The sequence below is a fragment of the Vombatus ursinus genome, unplaced genomic scaffold, assembly GCF_900497805.2.
Source record: "Vombatus ursinus unplaced genomic scaffold, bare-nosed wombat genome assembly UNPS02014772.1, whole genome shotgun sequence".
Lineage (NCBI taxonomy): Eukaryota > Metazoa > Chordata > Mammalia > Diprotodontia > Vombatidae > Vombatus > Vombatus ursinus.
The window spans coordinates 8,244,729-8,270,453 of record NW_020954550.1 but is presented as its reverse complement, the minus strand read 5'-3'; the positions used below and the strand labels follow the sequence as shown (position 1 = coordinate 8,270,453).

The following is a 25,725-nucleotide window of genomic DNA, read 5'->3' as shown; positions in this document are numbered from 1 at the left end:
CTTGCTGAATTATCTCTAAAGTGCTTGTAGGTCTAGCATCTTGAAAAACATCTTTCCCAGTGTGTTTAGTCCCTTCTCAAGTTAATCTCTCTATGTTTTACCAAATATAAAGTGAATTTAATTTTTCACGTCTAGGAAAGACAGTTTTCTGTTCAAACCTTAGCCTCCCTATAAACTTGCTGAATTATCTCTAAAGTGCTTGTAGGTCTAGCATCTTGAAAAAAATCTTTCCCAGTGTGTTTAGTCCCTTCTCAAGTTAATCTCTCTATGTTTTACCAAATATAAAGTGAATTTATTTTCAGATGAAGCAGTATTAGAGGCTCTGTATGTTTTTCAGATTTTCAAACACGCTCAAGCCTCTTAAAGAGTGCCTTCCATATATTTCTTGGGGTAGTGTGCAGAATTCCTCAGAAAAGCTTTCTTGCCTGGATCTCCAGACTTGAGAAGCATCTTTGCAGAAGGGTGGAACCTCATTTGATTGGCAGGGGTTATAATAGCTTGTCTATTTGAAGAGGGTTCTTGAAGGAGCTCTGAGGTTCTTTCTCATGGGGTATTGGCTGTCAAAGTAGGTTTATTTTTCCCTTGTCTGTATTCTCTACTGATTGAAACCTCTTTTGGGGCAGGAAGGGAGAGAGTTAAGCCATAGCATTTGGGTGGCAGTGTTGGGTTGAGGATGGAGGTAGAATCATAATATGGGAAAGATTAGTGACCAAGGATAATGTACTTGGTGTTGAAATTGAAATTGGCAGGCAGGGGCAGTATACAAAGTGGAAGCTATTGAATTTGTTTTGTACTTACACTTGGAGGGAAGGGCAAACTATTAGTGGTGCAGATTTGCAGTTGCATGTATAAATCCCCTTTCTTCTTCTTTGTTCATGGAAATGTTCACATTGTTTACTATTTGTCACATTCCAAATTTAAAAAAAAAATAACAAAATGGAAGCTGGTATATTAACCAGGTCCAGAGATATTAATGTGAGATAAAGGTCTGAAGTTCAGGAAATCGTTGAATCACAGAATTTCAGAGTTGGAAGGGACCACAGCAGCCATCCAGTCAAACCCCTGCACAAACAGAATCCCCACCATAACATTCTTGACAGGCAGTCATCTAGCCTTTGCTGGAAGTCCAAGTCAGTTCTTAGACAATAAATCATAGGAAAAGCTATAGGACATTGAACTAGGCAGTTTGCTGTGCTCACTTTCTGCTGGCACACATGAATTTTTTTTTTAGCTTCACTAGAATTTCCTTTACTTAGCAGTCTCCTGCCCACCCACCCCACATCATCCCTTATCATCATTTATAGTAATGCAAAGTCTACCCCATGCTGGAAAATTATCTAGAAAAAATGGATAATCCAGTAGGATTAGAGCAACTTCTTTTATTTTTTTGCAACCATATGAAACACATTTCTACATTAGTCGTGTTGTGAAAGAAGAATCAGATCAAAAGAGGAAAACCATGAGAAAGAAAAAAAGAGAGAGAGAGAAAATAGTATGCTTTGATCTGCATTCAGACTCCGTAGTTCTTTCTCTGGATGTGGATAGCATTTTCCATCATGAATCTTTTGGAATTGTCTTAAATCTCATTGCATTACTGAGAAGGGCTAAGTCTAACAAAGTCAGTCATCACACAGTGTTGCTGTTACTATGTACAGTGTTCTCCTGGTTCTGGATTAGAGCAGCTTCTGAAGTCAGGAAGATCTAAGTTCAAATTCAACCTCAGATCCTTACTAGTAGTGTAACCCTGAGCTAGTCGTTTAACTTATACATGCCTCAGTTTCCTTATCCATGTAGTAGAGATAATAATAGCTCATACTTCAAAGGATTGTTGTGAGGATCGACTGAGATAATGTTTGTAAAGTGCACAACATAGTGTGCCTGACACATCACAGGCACTTCATAAGTGCTTGTTTTCTTCCCCCTGTCCTGAAGACCCGGTAAAGTTGATCCTGACGCTTGCAGTCTTCCCTTTTTCTTCTGTGATGGTCATTGGGAAGGGGCTCACTTTGGGAAGTACAAGAGAATCCTTTGTGAGTCTAGCTTTCTTGTGAGATGGCGACAGTTGTTCAGGGGTATTTGAGGACCACAAGCAGCAAACCACCTTCAAATGATTGAGACCTGGGTTCGGATCCTGTCTCCGCCACATACCAGATTTGTGACCACAAGAAAGTCACTTAATTCCTCAGTCCTCTAAGTCTGCAAGTTGTAGAATTGCATTGATGAGTTAACACCATAAAAGCACATTGCAAACCTTTTGTTTAGTTGTTTTTCATTGTGTCCCGAGTCTCCATGACCCTATTTGGCGGTTTCTTGGCAAAGTTAGTGGAGTGATTTGCCATTTCCTTCTCCAGCTCATTTTAGAGATGAGGAACTGAGGCAAACAGGGTTAAGTGACTTGCCCAGAGTTACACAGCTAGTAAGTATCTGGGGTCACATTTGAACATGAGTCTTCCTGACTCCAGGCCTGGTGCCATATCCAGTGTGCCACCTGGCTACCCCTTTGCAAACCTTAAAGTATTATATAAATGCTAATCTTCAGACTATAGGTGTTCCTCACCCTGAATAAATTACTGGTGCCAATGTTTTTCTCTTCTCTTCTTTTCTTCCCTAAAGGTAATGATTGAAAAAAAAGATGGTGAAGACTGGGTGTGATTTGTACCCTAAGAAAGTCATGTGGAGTCTTAGAAATCACTCAGGCCAAACCCTTCATTTTTCAAATAATGATAATTCAAATTAACCTAATCTTTTAAGGTCACAGAAGTTTTTTCTTCCCAGCAACTCTGTGAGTTCCGTAGTACATATAAGAATCACCACTCCCATTGTACAGATGGGGAAACTGCTAGCTAGAGAGATTTGTGATATGCCTAAGGTCACACAACTAGTCAGGGAATAGAACTCCACCCCTCCTATTATCAGCCTACCAGTGTTTTCACTCTACCATGTGACACCCACCACAGTTACTATGAATTATATTTTAACATTCATTTAGTGGGAAAGAAAATAAATTATATTTGCATAGACTTCAGTTTTTTTAGTACACACTTGTGATTTGTATTTTGTGTTGTATTTTAACATTCATTTAGTGGGAAAGAAAATAAATAATATTTGCACAGAGTGCAGTTTTTAGTATACACCTGTGATGTCATTGACATCAGGAATAATTCCCAATGAAGAAACTCTCCACCAATGCAGATGCACAACTATTCTAGAATTTGTAGTCTTATCCAAGTTGATGGAGGCATTGAGGGTTTAAATGAATAGCCCAGAGTACCACAGTCAATATTTATCCAAATCAGAATGAGAACTCAGGTCTTCCTAACTCCTAGTTCTGTTCATTATTTACTATGCTTTATTTCCAGCCAGACTTGATTAGTGATTGAAAATCTAACCATGGAAAATGACTGTTTTAATGGTTTTGCTTTTTGTTTTGTTTTGTTTTGAGAATTGTACAGGGCCAGGACTGAACAAACCAAAAGGGATGACTCAAAGTCCAAGGATCAGCTCTAGGATGACGGTCTCCGAGTGACACGCTGCTATCTGTCCCTATCTGGGCAGCTGAACATGAGCTCATTTTTCCTATTTCATAATCTTAGGGTTCTTGATCATTCAGTGATATGTCACGGTTCTGAGGCAATCTCTCACAGGCTTATGTTCTCATCATGAGTCTTTTATCACTGCATCTTCCTTTTATTTTAATTATATCGATAAGAGGAAGAAATGAAGCTATGACTTCACTATTACCTTTATTTCAATGTTTATTTTATGGGATACCCAAGGCTCAGAATGACCTCTTCTCCTCCAGTGTATTGAACTTCACTATTCATATTTATCAGAGGAAGAGAGGAGCTTGTCTTTTTGATCCTGAGAATTACTTTGTTTTTGCAATAGATTTTATAGTTTTGTTGTATTTTTGTGATGGGAACAAAAAGATGATTATAACCTCAGAAACAGGTGGGAAATCTGGCAGTCTTTTTGTGTGGAAGATATAGCAATGTTACAGAAATAAATCTGAAGGAAGGAGGGAGTCTACCTTATGAATCTTTTGACAAGTAGAGCAAACTCAGTCGTTTAGGTGGTTAATTAAAGTTTATCCAATCTGCTCCCCTTTCCTCCCATTCTTTCTTGTTGATTAACCTATTGTTACTGCCCAGTTGTTCACATTTCCTCCAAAGGTAGAATAGGGCAAAGGAGAGTGGGTAAAATTAAAAAAAAAAAAGAATTCTTTTGGCTATTTGCTTGATCACAGCTCAGGTTTGTAATAAGTGTTGCTTGAATAGAATGTTGGGACAATTTTTTTTGTTTTATCTGTCAGTCTTTTCGCCATATCCGTAGACTATTTTCTGAAGCCAGAAAGGTTGAACAAATTCTGGATAGGAAGAGAATGGATTTCTCCTTGTTTTGAGGAGAAGTAGCAGAGTATCATTATTACTTCAACTTAGGTCAAACTTCAACATATTCTCATGGAAACCTAAACTAAGCACTTCAAGATATAATATATGTGCATACATGGTTAGGTGTGGACATAAATATGTGCTTATGTATATGTTTGAAATGTATGTCTGTCTCAATCAAAATAGTAAAAGGGGATGCTACAGTATAATGATTTTTTCAAACAAAGAATCCAGGGAAGCCCACAAATATAGTAAGTTAGCTATAAACTAGAAATTAGGTGGGTAGAAGAAAATGTATTCATCTCTTCCCAACTGGAGCAAAAATTCCTTAAGGAATTTACTGCCTCATATATTATTTTTGTATTATCTTAAAAGAAGTGCCAAAGCCAAATAAATTTTTGTGAGGAGAAAATGAAATAAACAATAGGAAGGCAAATTTCCCTTTGGGAATTTCAGAGTCAGTTTAGGAACCATATAATCAATTAACGTGCATGTGTTAAACACCTAAAAGAAATCTGATCTTTCTTACTAGCTGTGCGACCCTGGACAAGTCACTTAACCCCATTGCCTAGCAAAAAAAAAAAAAAAAAAAAAAAAGAAATCCAATCTTTCTATGTGATAGTCACATGGTGCTTTTGTACCTCAAAAGTATTTATCTAGCCTAATCTTGGATCTGGATGACATTTTGCTGTTAACAAACCTCAGATTCATCCTCTGAGAGTAAAGATTTATTATCAATAAGTATATTCATATAAAAGGGTCATATGTAGGCCGTATACCTAAAAAGTTGTTCTTCAGTCATTTCAGTCATGTCCAGTTCTTCCTGAACCCATTTGGGGTTTTCTTGGCAAAGATACTAGAGTGGTTTGCCATTTCCTTCTCCAGTTAATTTTAGAGATGAGGAAACTGAGGCAAACAGGGTTAAATGACTTGTCCAGGGTCACACAGCTAGTAAGTGTCTGAGGCTGGATTTGAACTCAGGATGATGAATCTTCCTGACTCCAGACTTGGCACTCTATACACTGTGCCACCTAACTGCCCACTTAAAGAGTAGAAACAAAAATATTTTGAGGAATAGCAAAATCATTGGAATTTATTTGTATATCTTTTCAAAGTAAGTTGTAAAAGGCAACACTCATTTTAATGTGAGTTCTAATATGCCTGTTTTATCTTATAGTTACCCCTTGTATGTCTTATCTTCTTGACTAGATGTTAAGCTCCTAAGTATTTGTTTAATAGAAGAGGATGATGATGATGATGATGATGATGATGATAGCTAGTATTTATGTAGTATTTTAAGCTTTGCCAAGTGCTTTATAGATTTTCTCATTTGACCCTAATAACAACCCTGGGAGGTAGGTGCTATCCCCATTTTTCAAATGAAGAAATTGAGACACAGAGAAGTGGTAATTTGCCCATCTCACAATGTGGTAACTTACCACACAGCTAGTTAGTGTCTTAGGCCAAATTTGAACTCATGTCTTTCTGATTCACTATACTTTACCACTATGCCACCAAAGGGAGAAGGGTGAATGAATATAAGAATAGTATATAAGAATATATGTAAGAAGAGCTAAATGTAAATATTCAAAATGGTAAATGGTGAATTTAAAATGGTGAACATGGGTTTTGTTCTCTGTATTTTGGAAATCCCTTGATGTTTGGAAATATTAAATTTTGGACCAATAAACCATTGGTTTAATCCAAGTTGTAGTACAATCTATGTCAAAACTATAGCATATTAGCATATAGCATATTAATAGTTCATTTATCAAGAGATAACTTGCCTAATATCCAAGCTCTTTAGAATACAATGAAGAACCAAGAAATAGTAATATTTGCTTTTTAAAAAGACAAGCACAAAAAGGGGGATGGGGGGGGCAACTAGGTGGCACAGTAGGATAGAGCACTGGTCCTGGAGTCAGGAGGACCTGAGTTCAAATATGACCTTAGACACTTACTAGCTGTATGACCTTGGGCAAGTCACTTAATTCCTATTGCTTTGGGGTGTGTGTGTATGTGTGTGTAGGGGGGGAAGACAGGCACAACAGATGTCACAAAATCCAAGTACTAAAGTCTTTGCACTTTATTTAGGACTGTCCCTGATACCCTCAGTCAATCTGTCCACTTGGCAGTACCAGGTCTAAGATTGCCGTGAGATAGGTCAGACTAGGTATGCCTAGGTCTGAAACTTATTTGGACCATTAAGGGTCAGGCAGGTAATATAGAAAGAGGTCTGTGGCAGGGGTAGCTAGCAAGGGTGACAAGATTAAGACTCCAAAAATATCTGAATAAAGCTAGAGAGAAAGACCAGATCAAATAAGATCAAAATTTAACAAGAAAAAATGTAAAGGCCTACATTTGTTCTAGACAATAGTTCATATGAAAAAGATTTGGGGAAGAGGAGTTCAGTGAGTCTCACACTATGCGTAAGTCAATAGTGCAATATGACAGCCAAAAAAACCAACCAAACAAGCAAAAAAAAACCCTAACGTAATTTTCATCTGTATTAAAAAAGGAGTAAAATTAAAATGCAGAAGAGGGTCCCCTAGTATTCTACTCTGGTCAGACACTATTTGAAGTGTTGGATTCAGTGCTGAAGTTATATATTCAGGATACTGTAAAGTTGGATCAGGGCCCGTGGAAGCCAGCCAAACAGGTTTGATGCTATACCATATGAGGAGCTGCTGAAAGAACTGAGATGTTTAGCCTGGAGAAGAAAAGAAAGAAAAAAGAGACAAGTATTTGCAATGTTGTTTTAATATAGAAGAGGATTAAGCTTGTTCTACTTTGTCTTGAAGGGTAGGAGTGGGAATAGTGGGTAGAAGTTTGCTGATGGATGGACATATGGATGGATGGATGGATTGAAATGAGAGAGAAACAGCTTTTAGCTTAATGTAAGGAAAACCCATTCTAATGTTTAGAGTTGCCCGAAAATGGAATGACTAAGGGAAGGGTGAGTTTCCCATCACAGAAGATCTCTAAGCAGAGTCTGAATGATTCTTGAAGTACTCTTGGTCAAGTACAAATCACTCCAGGTGGTGCTTTAGGACCTTTGCAACACTGAGAGTCTCTGGTTCCATGGTTCCCATTGTGGGTCAGAAGTAAAAGTCAAGGCATGAGTGGAATGTTAAGAGAATTTGGCAATAGGTAGAAGTCCAGTGAGACATCCAGGAGTGGTCAGGCCATTGCATGACGTGGAGTCCAAGGACAGAACCCAAAGATAGGGTCTGGCAGCTCACACTTGGCCAATGTGAACAGGTAGTTAGCATCAGGGTAGAAATACTGAAATTCAGAGAGGCTCTAGTCCCGGAACAAGGAAGTTCTTTTGGATTTGTTCTGTAAAATTTGAATTCAGTCAAAAGGCTGCATTTAAGGACCTAGAAGGCCACATGTGGCCTTAAGGCTGCGGGTTCCCCAGCCCTGCGATCTAGTCCTTAGAGGGTCCTGTCAAGGACAAGTGACTGATAGTATGGGCATGGTAGGGGGTAGGATGCAGAAAGTAGCAGTTGTGCATTTGCAGGGATTAGGGGGATACAAGGTGAAGACTTGGTCTTAGATAACACAAGTCCAGTTATTAGAATAAAAATGTAAGTAAGGTCAGAGCAGAACTAGCAACAAGACTGACTTATTGCTTAGCAATGAATCTGAGGCTCCTTTCTTCTCTCTTGTAAATAGTCTAAGTTGTTCCTGTGGGGCAGATTAAGCCTATTGGTTGAGAATCAGTACCCCCTACTGTGGGACCTTTCAGGGATGTGGGGCCAAGGATCCAGGCCAATTATTATAATCCTCTTCCTTTAGACAAGGCTCCAATACCTCTATTATTTGACTTTTCACCTGTTAGTAGATCTGCAACAGCCAGTTAAAAAGGGTGAGAAGAAGAGGATGAAAGCAGACCCACAGAGGCCAGTGAGATGTGGACAGTGACAGTCTCCAGAGCACGGAAGAAAACGGGAAACAAACCCTAAAAAAAGTAGACATAAAAATTCAAAAAGCATAACAGTCTGAGGCCATTTATTTTCAGGTTAAGTAAACAGTTATCTGGAAAATCCACTTATGTCCAACACTTCGTTCTCTAGTAGTGCTATAAATAGATTAAAGGTGGCTTAAGAGAAATTCATGGATAGAGATCCATTATGTGTTATTAAGGGAAACTAGGATGTTAAGGGGATCCATGCTTTCCCTCGGGGCCACTGTCAGAGACAGAATACTGGGCTTAGTGGATTGTGGCTCTTAATGAGTATCGCAGTTTCTGTTCCTCTGAACAACAGCAACAAAACCTTCTGTGCGTTTAAGCAGGGAAGAGATTTGTAGCAGATGCTGTCACTTGCCACTGTTGCTGTTACAGGCTTGTGTAGAGGCTTAGGAGCATCAGCCCTTCCAGACTGACTTTCTCCCTCTCCTTCCTTGTAGCTTATACAGATAGGTACAGATTTTGTTCTTGAATTCTGTGGCTGGAATGCTGTCTGTCCTCATATCTGCCTCCAGGCTTTAAATTCCAGCTAAAATCCCACCTTCTACAGGAAGCCTTTCCTGACTCTCCATCCCACCCCCACCCCTTTAATTGTAGTGCCTTCCTTCTGTTGATTATTTCCAATTTATCCTGCCCATAGCTTTTTTTTCTACATAGCTGTTTGCATATCGTCTCCCTGAGGAGACTGTGAGGTCCTTGAAAAAAGGGTCTGTCTTTTGTCTTTTTTTGTATTCCTGGCACTTAGCAGTGTCTGGCACATAGTAGGCACTTATTAAGATACATTTATTAAAATAAATGCTAGTATACTGAGTGAATGACTAATTGAAAAAAATCAGAAAGTGTACAGTAAAAGTTATTAAAAATTGAAAAGGTAGCTTATGGTGCCACCTTGGGACTTATTCTGTCTGGGTGATTCACCATCGATGCATCATAGAGAGGTGAAATGTGAAAAGCAGTTGTAGAATTAATTTTTATTAATTCAATTCAACAGATATTTAATTCATACTTGTACAAAGCCTCAAGCTAGGCTTTTAGAATACAAAAACAAAAGTGAACAGGACTTCTTGCCCCCAAGGATTTTGCATTCTATGGAGGGAGAGGGGGACAGTACAGAAACAGATAAATGAATGAATGATAATTTGAGGAGAGAGAACATTAATAACTAGGAGAATCTGGAGAAGTTGCTTTGGGTATCCTAGTTTCCCTTAATGAAGGCACCTAAACTGAACTTTAAGGAAAACTGTGGATTCTCATAGGCAGAGAGATCAGAGGCAGTATATTCTCATCATGGGGGACAGTCTGGGCAAAGATAGGAGATGGAATGCCGGGATTTGCAAACAGCACTTTAAGTCTGACTCAGAGGTTCAAGATCCCACCTTTTACTTTTTATCCTGAGACTAAGGAATTCCAGTTCAAGGTTCATCAATCTCCCCTGTTCTCTCCTTGTAATACTTTGCAGTGAGGGGGTTTCCTTTTTAGCACTTTGTCTATTGGTCAGGGTCATTGTATTGACAGTGAACATACTTATGTTGAGATGAATTATCTTAAATATTTCTTATATTTTGCCGATCTGCCTCACAAGTCTCTCCAAAGTATCAGTGGTTAGTCTAATCTTTAAGGGGTTTGGGGAAGAAAAATCCAAGTTGCTTCATGGTTAACTAAGCAACAAAACAACTGCTTTACCGAGTTTGTGGGGGAATATTCTTCTCTCCAAATATTTCCTGTATGATTGAATTTTAATGTGGTGCCTAAGGTTGGTGAAAGCTATGTTGCCTGTAAATATTTCATGTTGAGGACAGTTTTGCACAATAAAAATGTGTAAGTCTTGGTAGCCAGCTAATTAAATTATCCTGTATATTCTATATCTTAATGAAATAAAGTAGGGCTAGAGAACGTTGCCCACATAATAAGTGTCTATTTTCCCAGAGACTTTAGGGTGCTTCACTAACTAAAATTCTATGGTTTGGGTAGAGTGCTGACTACACTGTGAATATCTATCAGGAGTCTTTCATGAAATGTTAAATAGCAATAATAGTTATCTAATGTGTTTTCATAGTAAGGATCTAAGTTCAAATCCTGACTCTACTATCTCTACAGTGCCTGGCACATAGTAGGCACTTGACAAATGTTTTTGATTGATTTATGGATTGACCTTGGGCAAATCACACAATCTCTCTGAGTCTCAGTTTCATCAAATGTAAAATGATACTAGATTAGATGGCATCAAAAGTCCCTTCTGTCTCTAAATCTTTGACACACTGATTCCCTGACATGTCTGTGAGGTTGATCTAAGATAAATACTGCCCTTTTGTATTTGGAGATCATAGGAAACAAGAGAAGTTAATTTATATATTCCGGATGTTACTGTAAAAAAGTCATTAACCTACCATCCAAATCTAACCTGCTTTCCTCTTAAAAATCATCCTTTTCCCTACAATGATATCTAATAGGAGCCCATAGGTGCTCATCCTTTCTCTCCAAGCCATAGGTTGACCATGGTGTAATCTGATTTTGTAAGCTTAGTTTGAAACTGGAAAAAAGTCATATTATTTCTAGAATAATGAATGAAAGTCTCCAGTTTTTGCTTCCTTTTTTCCTGTCATTAGCTGAATAGCTTAACCACACAGTTATTCCTCCATTTGTTGGGTAGTTTAGCAGGCTTTGGATGAAAAGAACCCAAGCAGTGTGGCATAATAGAAGGACCATCGGGTTTGAAGTCAGGGGAGAGTTGAGCTCACTCCCCACCCCCAGTGAGACCATGGGCAGTGTGACCTTGGGTAGGTCATTTAATTTCTCTGAAAATTAGTTTTGCTATCTGTAAAATAAGGATATTTCCTGTCATCTCTGCCTCACTGGGTTATTTTGAAGATCAGATGAGAAAGCATATGTAATCTTTAAAGTGTTCCCTAAGCACTATTATTCTTTATGTGGGATCTCATTCTGACCTCAGAGCATGTGTGGTTTTAGTACCTTCAGAGGGGCCACTTAGCAGATCAGTCTGAACTTACTTGCCATACTGTAACTAAATTGTACTCTCCACGTTTCATAACTATTATGCATTTCATAACATGTAATCATGTGTTTCGTAACCATTTACTCAGAACTAAGGATAAACTTCAATTTTCTCATTCTCTATGCCATCCACAGTTTTTTTTTACATTCTGAATATTCTGTGTCTATAATGGTTGTACTCAGTGTATACTATGTAACAGTGTATATACTACATAATGGCAGTATACCCTTGTTCAGAGCTATTAAAGCCCCATTATCAGAGGATATACTCTGTTCATCTGTCACTGTATACCTCCTAATAACAGAAGAGATGTCAGGGAAATGTCACCCTCTGAAAAAGATTCGGCATGAACTATATGAAATTAGCTTGTTGACGAGAATAGGGTGCCTGTCTAGTCTAATCAGAGAGAGAGATTGACCAGAAATTCTCCCCCATATCTCATTGATTAGTTTGTCTCTGGAGGTCCCATCAGAGAGGTAATAATTTTGAATATTACTGCTGAATAGAAAGCCACAGCTTCCTCAACTGTATTAAATGTGTTCAAGGTAATATTGTTATGAATGGGGATGGGGTTCGTTTGCATGAAAGCCTTAGAGTGCAACCTCCATATAGAGCCCCATATAAGGAGGAGATTTATTTATTGTAATATTAGAAAGGTTCACTATTCACTGTAGCAGGGATTAGCTCTCCAGATTCTGTGGTAGCCTGGATGACCATAGCCAAGACCATCTAACCCACTTTGTTCCTTCATAATTGTCCATTCTTGCTTTAAAATCATGACACATCTCACCCTTCCTGTCTAAGGAAAAGAATCAGCAGATTCCTGTTTAAATAGTTGGTAATTTTGCTGCACTGTTACATCACCAATTGGGAATGTACACTAATATTTATTAGAGTTGGCTCCATGTGAAGTCAATTTTCTTCACCATTTATTAAGCCTTTGCTGTGTGTAAGATACTGTTTCAGGTATTGGAGATACAAACACAGAACTAAAATGTCCTTGAACTTAAGGAACTTACTTACCAAGAGGGTTCTTCAAATGCACAAGTCAGTAGATAGGAAGTATATACAAAGGAGTCCTTACAACTGGGGAATTGGGGTTCGGAGTGAGATTGGGGAGGAATTAGAGACCTCTGGTAAGGAAGGTAGCACATGAGGAGGGCTTGGAAGGAACATAAAAGGCAGAAATGGAGAGAGGGAGTACATTCTAGACATCAGGGAACATCTGTGCAAATGCACAGGTGGGAGATGGAATGTAGCCTGCTAAGTCTGGAAGAGAGACTAGGTGAAGGCTAGTGGCAATATGACTTAGGACTGGAAAGGCTGGGGGCATTCCGATGCCAGAGGACTTTAAATGCCATCCTGGGGATTTTGTATTTTATGCTGGTAGCAATAGGGAGCCACTGAAGATTTTGAGAAGGGGAGTAAGTAATGTGATCAGACCCATGTTTTTGAAATATCAGTTTGATGGCTATGGGGAGGATGAATTCGAGAAGGGAAAGACCAGAAGCAGGGAGAGCAACTGGGAGGCTTTTGCTGTTATCGAGATAAGAGGGAATAAAGCAGAATACGTAGGCAGGGATGGATATGAGAGATATGATGATCAGATCCTTAAGACTTGGTAATCAATTAGATATGGGGGTGAAGGAAAGAGGAGAGTCAAAGGTATTTCCATGGTTTTGAACCTTGGTGACCTGATGCCAATGAAAATAGAAAATTTGGGAGAATGGTAGGTTTGGGCAAAAACAATAATTATAACTAACGCTTTCACACTATAAAGGCTTGTATGTGTTCTCTACTAAACGGCCATATAGTTAGGTCTTTGAGAAAACAAAATGTTCGCTTATTATGTTTCCAATAATAGCTGAGTTAATATCTCTTACCACCTCCCCCTCACCCTTTCTTCTGCCTCACCCCACAACCTATAGCAATTGGTCTGAATGGTTTTGGTTTTCTTTTTCTTTCCCTCTCCCCAGCTTTGTCACATAGGTACTGAATGCCCCATTTCCCATTCATCTGTAAGCCCTGAAAGTGGTTAACTGTCTTTTTTGTTTAATGAGTTGTCTCCATCATTATTTTTTCTGTGAGCATTAACATTCAGGTATCATTTTTAAAGTACTTTTCTCCTTCCTTTCATTCCTTCCTTATTTTTCCTCCTTCCTTCTTCCTTCTTTTCCTTCCTTCCTTCATTCCTATGTTCCTTCCTTCCCTCTTTCCTCCCTTTCCCCTTCTCTCCTTTTCTTCCTTCTCATTCTGTCCTTTCTCTCTCTTCTTCTTTCTTTCCTCCCTTTTTTCTCCCTCTTTGCCTCTTTCCTTCCTTTTCCCTCCCTTTCTCCCTTTCTTCCTCCTTCCTATTCTTCCTCCCTATCTTTTACCCTCTTTCCTTCTTCCCTCTCTTTCTTCTTTCCTCTCTCCTTTCTTCTCTCCTTCCCCTTCTTCTCGCTCCTTCTCTCTCTTCCTCTCTCCCTCCTTCTCTCTTCCCTTCTTCTCTCTCCTTCTCTCCTTCCTTTCCTCTCTTCTTCCTTATCTCCCTCCCTCCTTCCTTCATTCTGTTTTCCCCTTTCTCCCTCCCTTTTTTTCCCCTCCTTTCTCTCTTCCTCTCTCCTTTCCCTCCTTCGTTCCTTTCAAAGTTCTAGGTTTGACACCCAGTTCTTATCTTTATTATCTTTGAACAACTCACTTCATCTCTCTGGACCTACTCACCCATCTTGTAAACTGAGAGGATTAGACTAGATGAGCTCTAAGACTTCCTTCTGGTCTAAATCCAAGGATCCTCTAAGACCCACAGTCAGTCATCAGCACTGCCTTTAAGGACCCTATTGGTGATTTCCAGTGAGATTGTGAGACTTCTAAAATAAATCTGTTTTGAGCCAGAGATTTACTAATGTTCCTAATGAGACTGAAGTGTGGTGACATGGGAAATATGGTATTACTAGAAGGTAAAATTATAAGTAGGCAGACCTTCAAGTGTTCAGACTGAAGATGCTTTATCGATTTTTCACTGCTTACAAAGAGCACATACACACAGTCCTTGCCCACAAGTGAAAAATAAATTCACTTTGAGCTTTTACTAAATCTAATGCTTATCATAGTGGTTTCTTTATATTAGAAACCTCTCTTTGCCCTCCTTGCCCCCCACCCAAATACTGTGAACCAATGACATCTTAAATGCTTTTGGGCCTATGGAAGGACTATTGCTTTATTTTCCACCCTTCAGTATTCAGCCCCAATCTCTAAGTCTAATAAATAATCCTAACGAACCCAATCCAATGATAAAAACTACAACTAACCACTTTGCTCTTTTCAGTCTCAATCTGGAGACCTTCCCTCCTAAGCTCTTCAGAATTTTTTCTTTTAAGGATAGTTTTTTTTCCAACCAAATCTCAATCTTCTCTTTAATTTGCAATCACAGAAGGAGTAGGAAGATATTTCAGCCACCATGTAGTCTAGGGTTTCTCAACCTATAATCTGTGTACTTTTAAAAAATATTTCCATGAATATATTTCAGTGTAATTGGCTTCCTTTGTATTCCAGCATATTTTATTTTTTACATTTAAAAACATAATATGAGGAGAAGAGCCAACTTTCAGAGGGGTTCATGAAACAAAAAAGGTTAAGACCCCCTGATCTAATCCAGCCTGCACCTAAAAGGAATCGGTGCTCTAACATAAACCAACAAGTAACTATCCATCCTATACTTAAATAACCACAATGGAGGCTAGCCCACCATCTTCTAAGCAACCCATCCCTCTTTTGGACTGCTTCGTTTGTTAGGAAGTTTAGCCTGATATCAAGATAAAATTTTCCCTGTCACAGCTTCCACCCATGACTCCTAGACCTATCTTCTGGGATTAAGAGAATAAATCTAATCCCTACTTAATTCTCCAAGAAGTTGAAGAAGCTTTGATGTTTCCCCCTTGAACCTTTTCTTCTCTACTTAAAATTGCTCAGTAAGGGCCATTGAAGTTGAATTAAACTCTCCAAAGAAAGCAGCTATGGCAGACTTTAGACAGGGTCACCCCTACCTTCTTATTGACTAGAATTCTGTTCAGCCTTTTGTACCAGCTAGCCTCCTAAGAGCCATCATACAGGCTCCCCTGTTTTATTCTTCAAGATTAGAAGCCCGTTCTTGTGAAAGGAATTGTTACCAACACAAAGAGAGAGATATGTTTCCTTTCTTGGGAAGAATCCTCTATTAATCTTTTAGGATGGCATATCCATATGGATTTCATTTTCCAATGGTAATCCACTTACATACTCTTTTTTTTTTTTTTTTTGCTTAGGCAGTCAAGGTTAAGTGACTTGCCCAGGGTCACACAGCTAGTCAGTGTCAAGTATCTGAGGACACATTTGAACTTAGGTCCTCCTGACTCCAAGGCTGGAGCTCTATCCATTGTGCCACCTAGCTGTCCCTCACTTACATACTCTTACTTCATTTCCCTTGTGACTAATAACATCTTTTAAGAGAGATAGGGTAAGAAGGAGGGGAGAATCCAACTTGTGACTGGGTAATCAGAACAAAATAAGTAGGGTCAAAGTGGGTTAGATCTTTAGTCCATTGCCCACCTTTCCTTCCTTGCCCACCACCACTATGAACCTAATGTTCTAACTATAGATTCATGAAACTTACTATAAGGCTACATCAATTATCCAACGACGAAATCCTAGAAATATGGATTTGTTTTATTATTCCGTCAACAAGCATTTATTAAGCATCTACTGTGAGCCAGGGAATACAAAGGAAGTCCAAAATAGTCCCTGCCCTCAAGGAGCTCACAATCTAATGCAAAGACAACATGCAAACAACTACTTACAAACGAAATATATTCAAGCTAAATTGATGATCATCAGCAAAGGGAAGATAGTAATATTAAGGATGATCAGAAAAGGATTCCTGCAGAAGGCAGGATTTTAGCTGAGACTTGAAGGAAGCTAGAAGACAGAGGTGAGAATGGGGAGAGGGCATTCCAGGCATGGTATATAGGCAGCAAAAATGCAAGGAACCAGAGGATGGAGCATCTTGTGTGAGAAATAGCAAAGAGGCCAGTGTCACTAGATCAAAGAGTATATTGAAAGGAGTAAGTTGTTAGTAGACTAGAATAATAGCCAGAGCTAGGTTATAAAGGACTTTAAAAGCCAGACATTTGGCTTTTAAAGGATTTTACATTTAATCCTGGGAGCAACAGGGAGCCACTGAAGTTTATTGCATGGAGGGGTGGGTGACCTGCACTTTAGGAAGGCCATTTTGATGGCTGAATGAAGGATGGACAGGACAGGGGAGAAACTTGAGGCAGGGAGAACAGCCAGAAGGCTGATACAATTTATTTGTCTCTAGACTCATAAAATTGCAGAAACTCATCTAATTTGACCCTTCATTTAAAAAAAAAAAAGAATTGAAATGCAAAATGTGAAGTAATTTTCCTGCAGTCACACAAAAATGGGAATTGCAAAGCCTGAAGTAGAATTCAAGTCTCTTGACTTATTATAGTACATTGTTTTGACCAGTCAAACACAATCATCATTCACTGTGGTAATTACTCAGCAAAGCAGGTGTGGCATTTACCTTCTGGACAAGTTACAAAATCACAGTTTTAAAAGTTTATGTTTTCAGAATAAGGTGTCTGCATTAACCCATGTTTTCCCCCATCACAATGAAGTACCGTGCATAGTAATGCCACAAATGTGCCTTGTGGTAAGTTCTGGAATCCAAATCTCTAAACTTACCTTGAAATAATTATAATTCTAACACTAATAATGCTTTAGTTGATGTGGTAATGCATGCCTATAGTCCCAGTGATTAAGGTAAAGTCAAGCTGGTGGGTTGCTTGAGTTCATAAGTTCCGAGCTATGATGGGGCTAAGCTGATCAGGTGTCAGCATCAAGTTTGGCATTGAGATGCCGAGACCCCAAGAGTTGGTAACCATCTGATTGTCTAAGGAGGGGAAACCAGACCATGTTAGAAGCGGAGCAGATCACATTTTCTTTGCCAGTCAAAATGGAACTGGGCTGTTACTTCCAGACTGGGCAAGATAGGGAAAGCCAGTCTTAAAAATGAAACAAACCAAAATAATAATGTTTTAACATATATTTCTGTATTTACTGCTAGAATGTTTGGGTTCTTTTCCAAGTAAGCCATGTTAATAGCAGACCGTATAAGTCCTGAACTTAAATGTCAGGAACTCTAACAGTATATAATTAGGGAACCATGAAATATTAAGTTATACATATACTGTGGTTCTCATATGAAGCTTAAATGGTTCCATTGTGGGAGAAAAGGATTCTATTAACATTCCTGCATTGGAGTCCATAGCACTTTTTTTCCCTTTTGCTTCTTGAAGAAGTATAAGTAAAGAAACTTTAGAAACTATAAACCCATTATAAGTAATGGAAGAAGAAGAGGGGGAGGAGGAGGATGTGAAGGAGAAGATATTTTGTTTATAATATAAATATAAATATAACCACATATTTATGTACATGCAAAGCTTGTTTTTTGTTTTTTTTCATGGTAGAGCAATTCTATGTAAAATTTCAGGAAGTATGAGTCTGAGTGACATTGTGCATACTTGCCCTATGTTAGAGGGGGCAGATGTCTCAGGGGTTGTTGTCCATAGCTGAGGAAGGAGATGCAAAGTTGGGGCCCTCCTTGCCCAGGCACTGTGATCTACATTGCAGTCAGATCCTGAAGGAGCCCCCACTACTAACATGCTGCCTGCCAGATGGTTTATGGTAAATTGGAAATAGTTCTCATCAGCATTTTGTACAGTATCATATAAATTCCTCCTATCAGATTAGAGGCATTTCAGGCAATGGAAAGAGCACTATACACATAGTTATTAGATCTGTTCTTTGTCTTTGCTATGCCATGTAAACCAGTCATTTAACCTGCCTAAGCCCCTGCTTCCCCATCTGTAAAATGGGGACAATAATATCCACCCTTCCTGTTTCATGTTGTTGTTGTTCAGCTATTCAGAGAACATGTCTTTGCAAACTATGAAGGGTTCCCCTCATATATGGAAATTTTAGCAATGGGGATTCTCCTAGGGAACCCAGAACCTAACCCCATCCTAAGTACCATATGGAGACACCTAAAGGCAGCAAGGTGATGCAGTAGATACAGCATCAGACCTAGAGTCAGGAAGACCTGAGTTCAAATCCAGCCTTAGACATTAGCTGTGTGATCATGGGCAAGTCACATAACTCTTTTTGTCTCAGTTTCCTCATTAGTTAAATGAGCTAGAAAAGGAAATGGCAAACCATCCCAATCTATTTGCCAAGAAAACCCTAGTTGGGGTCACCAAGTGTCAGACACAAATGAAACAATTCAGCAGAAATAACTAGTTCCATGGAGAAAGCACTGGACCTTAGAAAACCCCAACCCCAGTACAGCTCTGGCTCTGACTAGCTTTGTAACTGTGGGCAATTCACTTTGCTTGCCTGAGCCTCTGTCCACTTGTCTGTAAAATGGGAATGAAAATAATACTTCCTGCTCTATGAGGGGCTGTTGAGGGAAAGTGCTTCATAAATCTAAAATTGTTGTATAAATGTGAGCTGCTGTTACCATTACTACCCCATCTCCCACTCCACATCCTAGAGCCCCAGAATGTAAGTAAGGACCTGACAAATGGCCAGAGATACATATTTAAAAAGTAAATTATCCCAGCCCTCAAGGAGCTTACATTTTAATGGGGAATACAGTGCATATTGATTCATCTTGTGCTACAAAGACCTGAGTTCAAATCCCACCTCAGACATTACTAGCTCTGTGACTCTGAGCAAGTCCCTTAAATCCCTATTTACCTCAGTTTCCTCAACTATAAAATGGGAATTATAATAGCACCTCTCCCCCTGGGTTGTTGTGAGGATCAAATCAGATAATATTTGTAAAAAGTGTTTAGCACAGTGCCTGGCACATGAATGCTACATCAATGCTTATTCCCTTCCCTTCCTCCCATTTAAGGGAGCTAGAATCAAGGAAGCAGGCGAATGTATGTTGTCACAGCACAGATGGCAAGATTTGCAGACTGTGTGGGTCCTCGTATCCTGGTGAGTGGCTGGTGGATCATGGTCAACTCCAGGGAGGTCATGGTCTCTGGTGCAGAGGAGGTAGCACCAGCAGGGCAGAGGGCAAGATGCCCATACTGGTTAAGTCCTTCTGAATGGCTGGATGAAATTGAACAAAGGTCGATTAGCTTTGTACTCAGGAAGGAAGGAAGGAATGAGCATTTATTAAACTCTTACTGTGTGCAGTGGATTGTGATAAATGCTAGGGATGAAAATAATCAAAGCAGTCTCTCCTTTTTAGGGACTCACATTCTTTTTGTTTTGTTTTGTTTTTGTTTGTTTGTTTTTGGCTAGGCAGTGGGGTTAAGTGACTTGCCCAGGGTCACATAACTCGTAAGTGTTATGTGACTGAGGCTGGATTTGAACTCGGGTCCTCCTGAATCCAGGGCTGGTGCTCTATCCACTGCGCCACCTAGCTGCCCCAGGGGCTCACATTCTAATAGGGGTAAGGGGACACAGCAAATATAGGACATTTCAGCTGCAAGTCAGATGGAAAGAACCTATGGGCCTCAACATTTAGTAGTATAGCAGATGGTGATGCCTATTCATTAATGTTATTTCCATTAAGAAAACCATATTGGTTTCTTATGCTAAACCATTTGACAGTGCCAAGGACTTAGATGGTGAGGACTTTTTTTTTTTTTTTTTTGGCCTACGTCAAGGGTGGGGAACCTGCGGCCTCGAGGCCACATGGGGCCCTCTAGGTCCTTAAGTGCAGATTCAGTCAAAGGGCTGCACTTGAGGACCTAGAGGGCCACATGTGGCCTTGAGGCCACAGGATCCCCACCCTTTCTAGGTCTTCAATGCCTGTGACTCCTGAACATCCAAGAAAGAAGTTGACAGGTCTATTTTCACAAGGGTTGGTTACTTTTCTAGAATACAGATGAAAGAACCCACTTGGAAGCATGGCTGGTGGTCTGGGAATTGTTGCTGTTCCTGGGGCTTTGGGGCATACCTCCCTGTAAGCAGTTAGAGGAAACCTGGTGATGGTACAGGGAATGGTGGGCCCAATCTCAAGGGCTACTCACCCTCAATGATGGCTTCAAGGGCTGAGCTTGAAGCAGGGCTGGTGCTCTGAAGGAAACTGCTATTCCTGGATCTCACACTCAGCACCTGGGGCAGTCTTCCTAAGGTATAGGTGGTTTGACCTGCCTAGCACATGCTGTCTCCTGTCTCTCCAGCAGGGACCCTTGCTACTTCAGCTGGTCTGGCTTACGTAGGAATAATAGGATTAAGTTTCATGTTAAATTAATTTGAGATTTTGGGCATTTGGTTTCATAATCAAGTCTAAGGGATCTAAATTTTGATTTCCTTCATATGTTCTAGATTAATTCTTCATAGAACTTTATTGTTAGACGGGATCTCAACGATCATTCAGTCTCATCTCATTTATTCGTCTTCCTTTGATCTCTGTTTCTGCTTGTTATATCGCCGTTCTTTTAATATTTTGGTGTGTGGTAACCAAAAGCAACATAGCATATGTAGTAGAAAGATTTAGAACCAAAGACCTGAATTTGAGTCCTGGTTCTAATGCTTAATAATTATGAGATATTAGGCAAATTATCTCACTTCTCTGAGCTTCATCTAGAAAGTGTTAGTAGTAATACCTCATAGGAAAATGCTTTGTAAAGTAACATGTAAATGTCAGTGATCTTTGCCTATTAGGCCCTTTTAATGCCTAGAACTGCCAAGATTGATGTTAGAATGGAGTCGGTTTTTATATATCTGATAATTCAAACATACTTCTTAAAAACAGTTAATCCAGATCTTGAGTAAAATCGATGTTCCTTTCATATTCATTTATATATCAGAAAGTTTGATTTGTAAATTAAACTCAAGCATTTATTAAGCACCAACTCCATACAAATGATAAACTTAGATATAGAGTTCCTGCTCCCAAGGAGCTTATTAATTCTACTATGGAGAGGAAATATAAGAAGATACATTTACACAAATAAATCAAGGGCAAATGTGGTGAGTATGTCATTTACATCAATATCAGTATGTGTTATTTGGATGGAATTAGAGTAGGAAAGCTATTATCCTCTAATCAGTGCCTCAAAACTTAATTCCTGAGCCCCATCTTCTCCTTAAAGGGGAGTGACTGACCCTTTCCTTAGACCCCTAGTGGTAACCATCAGTATCTGAACATCTACCTTAGGCTTCAGGATGACTCGTGGCAAGCATAAACTCAATTTTTGATATCTTAGGCTTTTAGAAGAGGCCCTTCTCTAGATTGGCAAATATTCCCAGACCCAAAGCTTATGTGCATATAGATGTAATTCAGCCAAATGCAGGAAATCAAAGAATCTGACAAATTCCTAAAGTTAGGGGAAGGCACATTTCCCTCTGGGCTTCTATAATTTGGTTGGGTAATTTGAGATTAAAAAATCTAAGAGCGATTTCATTTTTTACCAATTTTATTTCATCATTTCAGAAGAAATGGGGCTTTGATGACTTCACAATTCATTTCATTTGACAGTTTTGATTTTCCAGAGGACAAAGATCAAGTGTCAATTTTTCCTCTCTCTGGACCCCCTAGCAGACGTCTGCCTCCTTTGCGATATAGAAAATCTATTCAGCACCTCTTGTTACAAGTGCTACCCATGCAGGAATGTCTGCCCTGGCCATGGTTCCAAAGAGCTTTTTTTTGGTTTCATCTCTACTTTTCTTAATGGTGACAAAGGACAGATGTTTGTTGCCTCTGGTGATTTGTAGAGCCTCAGCTATTTCTCTGAGGAGTACATTCCTGGCTACCTAAGTACTCCTACCAGATTATTTTCTAAATTTTTTGTTATTGGTAAGCTAAGCTAAGGAATACCTAAGTTTAGAATGTTGTTACTTACATTCATCAAAAATGAGCAACAACTTTTCAAAGGATTTTAAGTGTTGTTGCACCTAGAGGATCCTGTTTTGCATATTGCTTCGACTCTCACCATCTGCCAGAGTACCCAGCCTCCAGTCTGCACTATAAGTCAGTTTTACATTCGGGGCCTTTCAATATTACTAAGAGTACTAAAGTTAGACCCTTTCCCTATTCAGTCTTTACCAAGCCTCATGGAATTAGTGATGGGCTCTCACTACTAACTTCTGATTCTCATCTATCGAGAAAAGTGGGAGTGGGGGCTCTCTGAGCCAGAAACATTGATTCAGAATATGAAGTTTGAGGTGTAATGTCTTTATGATGTATCTGGCAGAAATATAGAAGAAAATAAAGCATTTTGCTTGTAATTTTCTGTAAGAAACTATCACTGAAGTAATTAGCAAAAATGATTTTTATAAAAGGGATGATGTAAGCAATTAAAAACTTGCTTTTTTGCACATGCATTGTAAAATTGTTTCAGAATAAGAAACCTGAGCCTTAAAGCTTCCCAGACTTACCATAAAGTTTTCAGATTTGAGTTGTTGTGTCCTCAGGTCCAGAATGCAACAAATAAACTTCTCATGGAGACATTATCTCCTCCAATTTTAATGCAGCTGCATATTTTTGATGATAGGTTTTTCAATCGTACCTTTGTATTATTAATTATGCTAATATGGTTGCCCATTTCTGATTTTTAAAAATAAAGCTATATTAATAATGATGATGATGTACTAATGAGGTTACTTAGCATATTTCAAGGATAAGGAAGATATAACCCAACAGGTCATTTTCCTTAGTCCTCTGGAATATTGGTTCCTTAACTGAAATATTGTGTTAGGGCTTATGATAGAAATGAATCTAGTTAAAAATGGGATAGCCACGTAGAATGATATGCTTTAGAGCTGGAAGGGATCTTAGCAATCTAGGCCTGAAGTTAGGAAGACTCATCTTCTTGAGTTCAAATCTGGCCTGAGACATTTACTAGCTGGGTGACCCTGGGCAAGTCACTTAACCGTGTTTGCCTCAGTTTCCTTATCTGTCAAACAAGCTGGAGAAGGAAATAGCAAACCACTCCAGTATCTTTGCTAAGAAAACTCCAAATGGGGTCATGAAGAGTTGGACATGACTGGAAAAATGACTGAACATGAATGCAGTTAAATGAAATGAATAGATGATTTTTCAGTTAAGGAAACCCAGTGATATCATGTGACTTACCTGCCTCTGCCCTTTACTTTGAAGGAAGGGGGCTGAAAATTTTGACAGAATTTGAAAACAAAAATATATATTTTAATTATCTGTCCCATTTTGGGGGGCAGGGAGGATTGGAACTTTGCTTTCACTACTTTGGGAACTCTCAATGAGAAAACTTCTACCAAGACCCAGAGACTCTTCCCATTACAGTGGTCCATTCAAGAGTTGACTGAGGAGTGTAGATGCAGATGTGGAAAGGACTGCAGAAGCAGATGAGGACCAGGGAGACTGTTACTTGCTCCAGGTCCCACAAATAGTGAGCATCATAAGCAGTGCTTTGAACCCCATGACTCCTAACTTCAGATTCAGGCAGGGCTTCTACCACTGTACCAGATTATAAAAAAGAAGCTCATTTTTAGTTTGTACCTACTACTTTTTTTTTTTACAATGCCTAAAATTTTATGGACATTGAATAAATATAGGAATAAAATAAAAAGTAAATATCTGCATAAAATGTTTTTTAGGATCAAAGACTGAAAGATACAACTTAAAGTTTATCAATATCACATATACAGCATATCTCAAAAGTCTTGGGGCATCTTGAATCTTTAGTTGTTGTAATAGTTTTAAGCTTTATTAGCTTAAAGACTTTTGGGATACTCTGTATCTTAGAAAGTAATGCAGTCTATAACCTAATATCCTGTATTATTTTCACAGAGACAGGAGAAACGATCTCTCCATCATTGCCAGTTTAATGTCTGAAATATCAATTTGCCATCATCAGTTTTTGTGTCAATAGATTAAGGTTGAAGATAATGTTGTTATATTGGCCATTATCACGTAACCCTAGCATTGGTATCTGATATGATACCAGAGTGCAGGAATACAGGGTTGCTTCAATATTAGGAAAATTATCAGTATAATTGACCATATCAATAACAAAACCAACAGAAATCATGAAGAAAAAGCCTTTGACAAAATACAATGCCCATTCCTATTAAAAAGACTTGAGAGCATAGGAACACATGGAGCTTTCCTTAAAGTGATAAGCAGTATCTGTCTAAAGCCATTAGCAAGCATTATCTATAATGTGGATAAGCTAGAATCCTTGCCAATAAGATCAAGGGTGAAGCAAGGATGCCCATTATCTCCAATGTTATTCAGTATTGTACTAGAAATGATAGCTATAGCATTAGAGAAAAAGAAATTGAAGGAATTATTGCCTGTTAGAATAGGCAATGAGGAAAGAAAACTATCACTCTTTGCAGATGATATGATGGTACACTTAGAGAATCCTAAAGAAGCAACTAATAAGCTAGTTGAAATAACAACTTTAGCAAAGTTTCAGATTATAAAATAAACTCACATAAATCATCAACCATTCTATATATTACCAACAGCGAGAGATAGAAAGAGAAATTCCATTTAAAATAACTGTAGACAATATAAAATATTTGAGAGTCTACCTGCCAAAACAAACCTAGGAACTATATGAACATAATTAAAAAACACTTTTCACACAAATAAAGTCAGATCTGAACAATTGGAAAAATATTAATTTCTCTTGGGTAAGCCAAGCCAGTATAATAAGAATGACAATTCTATCTAAATCAATTTACATATTTAATGTCAAATAAACTACCAAATCAAACTACCAAAAATTGTTTTAAAGAGCTAAAAAAAATAACAGAATTCTTCTAGAAGAACCAAAGGTCAAGAATATCAAGAGAAGAAATACAAGACACTTTATGGAACATTAAACAAACATCCTTAATCATCAAAATTAAATGGCTCACCTGTGGGCTTCATCATTTTCTCCCAAAGTATTTATTAAGTGCTAATTATCCAAGGTGCTATAGGAAGATCACATGGTCAGTTTTATCCCATGATTAGCAAAACTTCCCACATTTCTGAGGGGTTTGGGGGACCTCTGTCTCAAACGTAGTTTTGGAGAGTTGCCTGGGTCTCCAAAAGGGTAAATGGTTTGATGAAGCTCAACAGAACCCAGGCAACTCTCCCCAACTCTGAGACCAGCTCTCTATTCCTCTGCTAGCTGCCTGTACACATAGTAGGCACTTAATGGGTTGAATTTGGATTTTTCAAGTATTGAAGCATAAATGCGCTATGTCTTGTTATGTGGCTAAGGAATGAATAAAGGCTAACAGTAAGGAAGAACAGTTAATAAATTTATGAATTATGGCCCTGTTTATATTTCTATTAGGATATCATTTGT

General features: G+C 38.7%; 1 protein-coding gene across 5 annotated transcripts in view; it reads left to right on the top strand.

The window, feature by feature from the left end:
* Positions 1 to 25,725, top strand: part of MAST4 (microtubule associated serine/threonine kinase family member 4) — a 783,557-nt gene that overhangs the window by 648,151 nt on the left and 109,681 nt on the right. The gene's annotated exons all lie outside the window — the stretch shown is intronic.